Source organism: Oryctolagus cuniculus, chromosome 1, assembly GCF_051225735.1.
Source record: "Oryctolagus cuniculus isolate XC-2025 breed Fujian yellow rabbit chromosome 1, ASM5122573v1, whole genome shotgun sequence".
Classification (NCBI taxonomy): Eukaryota; Metazoa; Chordata; class Mammalia; order Lagomorpha; family Leporidae; genus Oryctolagus; species Oryctolagus cuniculus.
In genome coordinates, this window is record NC_142867.1 from 42077140 (window position 1) to 42086420 (window position 9281).

Consider the following 9281-nt stretch of genomic DNA (forward strand, 5'->3'; position numbering starts at 1 on the left):
TTTTTCTATTTTTTTCTGTTTATTTGTTAAATTTTAGCTCCCCACATGGAGAATGTGTAGTATTTATCTTTCTGGGTCCAACTGATTTCAGTCAACATGATATCTTCCATTGCATCCATTTCGCTGCAAATGATAAAATTTCATTTTTTAAAGATTGTATTTATTTATTTGAGAGGTAGAGTTACAACAGTGAGAGGGAGCAACAGAGAGAAAGGTCTTCCGTCCGTTGGTTCACTCCCCAATGGCTGCAACAGCCGGATTTGCGCTGATCCGAAGCCAGGAGCCAGGAGCCAGGTGCTTCTTCCCAGTCTCCCATGCGGGTTCAGGGACCCAAGGAGTTGGGCCATCTTCTACTGCTTTCCCAGGCCATAGCAGAGAGCTGGATTGGAAGAGGAGCAGCCAGGACTAGAACCGGCACCCATATGGGATGCCGGCACTGCAAGCGGAGGATTAGCCTACTCCACTAGGGTGCCAGCCACCTAAAATTTCATTTGTTATAGGCTAATAATATCCCATTGTGTGTGTGTGTGTGTATATATATATATATATATATATATATAAAACACATTTTGTTTACCCATTCATTTGATGATGGAAACCTTGGTTGACTCAGGTTTTGGCTTCCGTGAGCAGTGCTGCCATAAACATGCTAATACAGGTTACTCTTTTACATGTTGTATTCAAGTGCTTTGGGTATATACCCAGTAGTAGGAATGCTGGATCATATCGCAAGTCTATTTCTAATTTTAAAGAAATCTCCACACTGATTTCCACAGTGGCCACACTAATTTACATTCTTACCAACAGTGTGTAAGCATTCCCCTTTGTCCACATTCTCGCCAGCGTTTGTTACTCTTTTTGTTTTGATTTTAGCCAGTCTGACAGAGGTGAGGTTGATATCGCTTTGGGGTTTTGATTTGCATTTCCCTGATGGCTAGTGACACTGAGCATATTTTCATGAATTTGCTGGCCATTTGCACTTATTCTTTTGAGAACTATCTATCGAAGATCTTTGCCCATTTTTCAACTGAATTGTTTGGTTTTTAGTTGTTGAATTTTTTATGTTGCTGATATATTTGGGATATTAATCATTAGGCAGTTTGCAAATATTTTTCCCATTCTGTTGGCTGTGTCTTTAATCTATTGATTATTTCCTTCACTGTGCAAATGCTTTCAAGTTTGATATAGTCCTATTTGTTTAGTTTTGGTTTTGTTGCCTCTGTTTTGGGGGTTTTGTCTAAGAAGTCTTTCCCTATATCAATATCTCAGAGTAAATTATATATTCTCCCAGGAACTTTGTAGTCTCAGGTCTTAAATTTAGGTTTTTGATCCATCTTGAATTAATTTTTGTATATCATGAGGGATATTTATCTAATTTCATTCTTCTACATATGTACATCCAGTTTTTCCAGCATTATTTGCTGAAGAGATTATCCATACTCCACTGCATGGACTGAGCAATTTTGTCAAAAATCAGTAAGTTGATGACATTTACTCTTCCAATCCACAAACATGAAAGATTTTTTTCTTTTGTGTGTGTGTTGTTCTATTCCTTCTTTTAGTTTTGCAATTTTCAATATAGGGATCTTTCATCTCCTTGGTTAAATGTATTCCAAGTTATTCAGACTGGCTGAATTGATTTAAAAACCAGACTCATCTATTTGCTGCCTACAAAAAACACACATTACCAAAAATGGTACATGTAGACTGAAAATGATACAATGGAGAAAGGTATCCCATGCTAATAGAAAGCGAAAACGAGCTGAGGTAGCTATCCTAATATCAGACAAAAGAGACCTTAACACAAAAACTGTTAAAGGAAACAGAGAAGGGCACTCACTATGTAATGACCAATGGGTCAATTCAACAGGAAGCTGTGACTATAATAAATGTGTATGTACTCCAAGCCAGGGCACCTGGCTATTAAAAAAAATGTTAATGGATCTAAAGGGAGACAGACACGACAATAGTAATGGGGATTTCAACACCTCACTTTCACAGACAGATAAACTAGACAGGGTGAGAGTACAGTCACAGTGAGCAGCACAGATGAGCAGGCACTAGAAGTGGCCAAATGGCCATGTGTGCAAGAGGTGCACAGGAGAGCATGATGGGCCCACTGCACTGCCCAGCCTCTTATCCACTTCCAAAAGGGGAATGGTTATGTAATTTGATTAACAGGTGGGTAGATACAGGTGAGATCATGCAGGGGCCATGAGTGGGTGTGGTCTCAAATTCATGAATCTAAGCAATCTAATCCTATCTCTCTGATCCAGTCCCATATCACTACTATTGACTTTTCTTATGGCAGTGGAAAATGAAAAATCCCTCCTTTCTTTTATTTATTTATTTATTTTTTGAGAATCCAGAGAGAAATGTTTCCCCAACTACATGGCTTCCATCATGAAAGCACAGAAAATACAATCATTCTTCAATCTAATGAGATTCACTACTACAATCTATTCAAGCATAAAGAAATAATTAGAAATTATCATTTGATTTCAACTGAGCTGATACTTACTTGTACACATAAGATATTTTTCTTCTTAAATAATCTTACAATCGTATATTTTCTTATTAAAATAAACTGATGCTATGGTGTAGTGGGTTAAACCTCCGTCTGCGGTGCTGCCTTCCCATATGGGCTCTGATTCGTGTCCCGGCTGCTCCTCTTCCAATCCAGCTCCCTACTGATGGCCTCGGTAAGCAGTGGAAGATGGCCCCAATTCTTAGACTCCTGCACCTGTGTGGGAAACCTGGAAGAAGCTCCTGACCCCTGGTTTCAGATTGCCCCAGCTCCAGCAGTTGTGGCCATCTGGGGTGTGAACCACTGTATAAAATGGATGAAAGAACTTTCTTTCCATCTGTAACTCTGACTCTCAAACAAATAAATAAATTTTTAAAAAAGAAAAAGGAAAAAGAAAAAGATAAACTAAAATAAAAGGCATATTTAATGCATATAACTTAGTGCCTGTCAGATTAATAGCTCCTCTTCATAATTCATTGTTAAAGGTTTAAAAAGCAGCTCTGCTTTCTTAATTGTCATAACATATGTTAGTAATATTAATGCAAAAAAGTATACTTTAAGTAAAATTTTAAAGAACCATGAATTTCTTTATTGATATTATTGATATCAATATTGATACCAAAGCTGAACCCTACTTTATTGGCTTATATACAGTTTAAATAAATTTGCATGACATATACTTATATACATCATTTCGAATATATTTCCTACATAATTATATAACATAGTTATTATAGAGAAATAAGTGAAGCATGAGTTCACTTATTAACAAAATAATGTGATTATTTGAGAGTAAATAAATTGTAATTTAAATATTTAGTTTTTTCATTACTCATGTTTCTGTTTGACCTCCATGATTCTTGCTTTCTTCTATAATTTGGGCCCTGTTCTTCTTCTCTTTTTCTTTGCGAATTCTTGTGTGAAATAATCTGTCAATGGTTGCAACACAATGGGACTTGTTTTCCCCTTCCTTCACTCAATACTAATTCTTGGTGTATTAGATGTATAATATGGAAGTTTTGATTGAAAGTAGAAGGTAAAAGGAAGAAGAAAACTGCTTTAAGGCATTCTTTTTCTTTTTTGTTATTTGCTCTTATACTATATGGAGATGTTATTACAGTTATCATATAATCATTGCTCTATAAAGGAAAAAGAGCATTACTCTTTCTGGTTTTAAATTTATAAATTTTTCTGTAAAACTTTTTTAAAACATTAACCTGAGACATTTCACTTATGGGGAATTTGTTCTTGGAAGAGTACAACTAATGCACTCTGGTAGTCTAGAGAAGGAGAGATATCTTTACATTGGGTGCTCAGAAAAGAAACAGGGGGTCAAGAAAATTTTATGTAAAAAGCATCCTTAGTTGTTTTCTATTAAAATATGATGAGATTAAAATGTATACAGTAGAAATATGTTCTTACATGGGAGGAAGGTCATTCCAATGGAGCCAGCAGTCTAAAAACAGGTGAATTAAAGGAAAAAAAAATACAGGCTATGCACAAGAAAATATTCAATTAGGTACTGTAAGAAACTGAATCATAACTTCTCCAAAATTCTTAATATGTTGAAGCCTTTATCATCAATACCTCAGAGGGTGACTGCATTTGGAATCAGTCTTTTTAGTGCCAACTAAGCTAAAAAGAAGTTAACAGTGTGAGATGTAAATCAATACAAGGGAATCTTGACACATACATGTGCAGAGAGAAAATGATGTAACAACATGTTGAAGTGAAGGCCATCTCTATGGACAGAGGTATGGAACAAACACTTGCCTTAGTACTGATCCTGCTCAACATTTTGGTCTCATACTTTTAGCCTCCAGAAACGTGAGAAATAAATGTGTGCTGTTTAAATGACCTAGCCTATGAAAGTCTGTTGTGACAGTTGTAGAGAACTAATGCAAACACATTAAGGAATTGATTTTAGGTAATAATAGGTGATCTATTTTTAATTCAATTTTTTATATTTTTAATGACTCTCAATGAAAAGCTATTACTTCAAAACCAATATAAATTAGAATAGAGTAATGGGTAAAAAATATCATGGAAGAATTATCTATACAAGATTATTAGAAACATTATGTAAACAATAATAAATGTGTTACATAAATGTGAAACAATGCTCTTGAGGGTGATACTGGCATTAAGATTTGCAAAACTGTGTAGAAAGTTAATTATATTGATGGTAACTCAGTGAATAGTTAGAATTCTGAGCACTAATGGTTTTAGTTTTGACATGTTAAAATAATGCTATGGTTCTACACAGGTAAGTATTTGTGCTTTGTTAATGTACAAATATGAATCACATGCACTTAGAAACTGGTGGCTACTGGGAAGAAGAAACATAATCAATTGACAGATCCTATGTAGTAGGATAGTAACAGACTTATTTAAGCTTTCTCATTAAGAGTTTGAAGCTCATCTAAATTTTTATGCACGCATGATTAAGTAGATGACATTTAGACATTTGCAAATTCAGAGATTAAATGTCTTTGCGTCCTTTATTTCTTCTGATATTCCACTGCTTAGTGCATGGGTGACTTTATTTTTATTTGTTTTAACTTCATGAAGAGTATGTCTAACTAATACTATGATTCTACTGTTTTGAATTTGGAATAGAAGGATTTATTTATTTATTTATTTATTTTATTTTTGACAGGCAGAGTGGACAGTGAGAGAGACAGAGAGAAAGGTCTTCCTTTGCCGTTGGTTCACCCTCCAATGGCCGCCACGGCTGGCGCGCTGCAGCCTGCGCACCACGCTGATCCGAAGGCGGGAGCCAGGTGCTTCTCCTGGTCTCCCATGGGGTGCAGGGCCCAAGCACTTGGGCCATCCTCCACTGCACTCCCAGGCCACAGCAGAGAGCTGGCCTGGAAGAGGGGCAACCGGGACAGAATCCAGTGCCCCGACCGGGACTAGAACCCTGTGTGCCGGTGCCGCAAGGCGGAGGATTAGCCTGTTGAGCCACGGCCAGCCGGAATAGAAGGATTTTTAAGAAATATTCATAAAGATCTTAAAATTTTTAAGGTAAGAAGTTCGGAATTTATTCTTTTGTTCAATAAAATAGTAAAAGTCTAATCAATATAGGAAAACACTCATTTTTCAGTTTATGCACAAAATGAGGCAATATGGGAAAGACAACAGTGAAGGAAACTAAGTCAGATGATTTTAGGGCCACAAAATAATAAAAGCTAAAAGGAGAATTTGGAAACATTATATTGTGGTTATAACACCGATGACACATGATGATGTCTGAGTATATGGAACTCTTTTGCGAGTAGATGAAAACAGGGTAATTGATGAGCTGTAATATCTGTGATTTGAAAGAAGGGACTGTCCTATCCCGTGGGACGTCAACTAGGGCCAAGCACCTAGAAGGAGAAATGAAGGGACAGGAGACACAAAGATGGCAGCAAGACAAGGGTCCTGATCAAGCTGCAATTTTTATTTTTCAACCACACACTTATATATCATAAAGGCAAGGTGTTGGGCTTGGGCGGGGGAAGGAGGGGTGTTTAGGAGGGCAGGACATCCGGCGGGGGAAGGAGGGGGAGCTTATCTTGTAGCTGCAATGCTTGTGCAAATAGGGGAAAGGTTACAAGGTTTTAAGGCACAAGGTCACACAAGGTTGCATTATCAGTACTCTCCAGTCTGGGCTGTTTAGTCCTGCCTCAGTAGTTTTCCACTAAGAGGCCACATGCTGCATGGTCCCTGACAGGGGACAAGAAAAGAAGCTAAGGAGTTTAAAAGGAGAGTAGAGCTGCCTTGCAATTCAGTAGAATTTGTTGTCTAGAACTGGTTCTAAACTTAAGACGGATAGAGAAATAAAACATGGTTTATTTCACTTTTTCATGAACTCAAAATGTCTTGTACCTCTATGGAGCCAAATGTTAACAAGTTCCACACTAAACAAAGAGACACCAATGGTAGAAAATATTCCCCTCAAATTTAGCAGGTAGTGCAGAGGAAGAAATACTGCAAATAGTTCCTTGGCATTTTCAGTTCTCCCTATCCCTATGTATGATGACTATTATGACATTTTTTATTAAGAATATCAGTAATAGAATTTATTTGAAGGGATAAAATATTAGTTGTTATTGACTTCAAATTATCTCTTAAAATGAAAAAGTTGTATGTAATAATTATTAAACATGAATATCACAGAGAGATAAGATGATACAAAAGATTTTAGGATTAAAACTTAAAATGCAATGATGATGGTCAAAATAATGGTACTGTGAAGTGTTCCACGTTTGCATCACATTTAAATATATAATAGATTTTCAGATGTATTTCCTCATGTAATTTTCATGCGAACAATCCTCCCTGCCCTTTGAAAACACAAGTTCAGGGAGGTTATGTAACATGTGCAAGGTCAAGGTCATACACTGCTAAATGGTCACAGTGTTTTAAAGACCTGCCTGTTCATTCAGAATTCCCCAATCTCCTATCAATGTCAATATATCCTGATGCACACATGCACACACACACAAATTTTTAAATATACACCTTAAAATATTACACTATTTCCATTTCAGTTTTTCTTAAACAATTCTCCTTTATTATGCTTCTGTTACTCATACATTTTATTAACAAAAATGCATGCATTTATCTTCCAGCTAAATGTTCTAAAGGAGCTTAATAATAGTATTGGGGCTGATAACCATCTTTAATTGATTGCAAACTGATGGAGGTGATGGATAGCTATGGTATCTTAGCTTTACTTCCTTGCTCATATTCATTTTTCAACTCTAAAATGTAAATATTTTTGGCTTGTTAAAAAATACTTAATTTTAATGACTTTGCAAGCCCTTTCTCATTCCCCATCTGCAAATATCACATAAATAGTAACATACTAATTACGATTGCATATGTATAGGTGGGTCACTGAACCTTCTAACGTTATTGTAGCTATGAAAGAATTTCAAGGCAGAGCAGAGAAGAAAAAAAAAAGATCCTAAAATACAATTATGTATAAAAAAGAACTAATGAGGAAAGACGTATTTCTGTCTCACTTTCTCTGTAACTGTTTCCCTTCATTTGGGCCTTGAGCGTGTTATTTTTCGTCTTTGAGTTAAATATAAGGTTTTTAACCAATTGTTTATTGGTACTTAACCATTTTGTGTGGCTAGAACAGAAAACCACAAACCTGGTAATTGTAATAAACAGAAATGTATAGACTCTTGATTATGCAGCCTGGAAAGTCCAAGAAGGAGGGGTTCCTCTCCAGCAAGGCCTTGCTCTGGCAGAAAGGCAGGGGCCATGAAAGGGAGAGGGAGAGAGATATAAGGAATCCACTCCCACAAGGAAAAACATACTCCTGGATGAAAGGATTAATTTATCACGTTGTAAAGATGCTACCTCCCGCCGGCGCCGCGGCTCAATAGGCTAATCCTCCGCCTAGCGGCGCCGGCACACCGGGTTCTAGTCCCGGTCGGGGCGCCGGATTCTGTCCCGGTTGCCCCTCTTCCAGGCCAGCCCTCTGCTGTGGCCAGGGAGTGCAGTGGAGGATGGCCCAGGTGCTTGGGCCCTGCACCCCATGGGAGACCAGGAAAAGCACCTGGCTCCTGGCTCCTGCCATCGGATCAGCGCGGTGCGCCGGCCGCAGCGCGCCAGCCGCGGCGGCCATTGGAGGGTGAACCAACGGCAAAGGAAGACCTTTCTCTCTGTCTCTCTCTCTCACTGTCCACTCTGCCTGTCAAAAAAAAAAAAAAAAAAAGATGCTACCTCCCAAATCTTATTTTGGAATCAGATATCCAACATAGAAACTTTGAGGAGTACATTAAAACCATAGCCTACATCTTGATACTTCAAGGTGAGATCTTATTTAGTCTTAATGATTACTTGATATTTCTAGGAATCAACTTCTTCAGATATTTTATAAAATAAACTGAAAGCAGATTATTTTGATATGTCCTTCAGAAATGATAAATGGCTTTTCCGTTTTCAGATATCTAAATTAAAATGGAGTTGTATAGAACCAGGAGAAGTTTCTATTAGACGTATTAGTATACACAGCAGTATCCATTATGTATACAATTAAAAATCACTTAGAAAACACAGTGGAAGGGAACGTCCCATTTACAGTGGAAAAAAAACACATCGGGATAACTTAAGAATACAATTTAAAAACATTTATTGGAAAAAATCAAATACTCCCAGAGTACTCTGACAACACGTTTCTCAAAAGGAAAAACACACTGCAATCATGAATAGTGAAAGAAACTGCACAAAGATGTCAGCTTTTTCAAAGTTGTATTAAAAGTAAATCAATTCCAATACAGCATTTATAGATTTTTACGTTAAAATTAGAATTTCATTTGCACAAAAAACCCTACAAGAATTACTAAGAAAAAAAAAAACAGAAAGGAAGATAAATTAGTGGGAAACAGAAATTGATATTAATAAGTTTCTCATAATTAAAAGCCATTTAATATCATTATACTAATAGAAAAAAATGGAACTGGATAGAATTCCCAGAAATAGTCCAAGATATATATGAATATCCTATTTTAAATAAAGTGACTTTAGTAGGAAAAATGTTGACTTTTAATGAATTAAATAAAAATAACTAGAAAGCTTTATGGAAGGTGGATTAATCATGCATTCCTCTGAAGATATAAAAAAAGTTTCCTTAACAATATAAATATCTAGATATCCTAGTCATTCAAATTTAATGCCATCTTGCATTATACTATTCCTATTCCTAAAAATGTGCTTGTTCTTAGAGTGTTTCAGTAACATGAAGACTGCT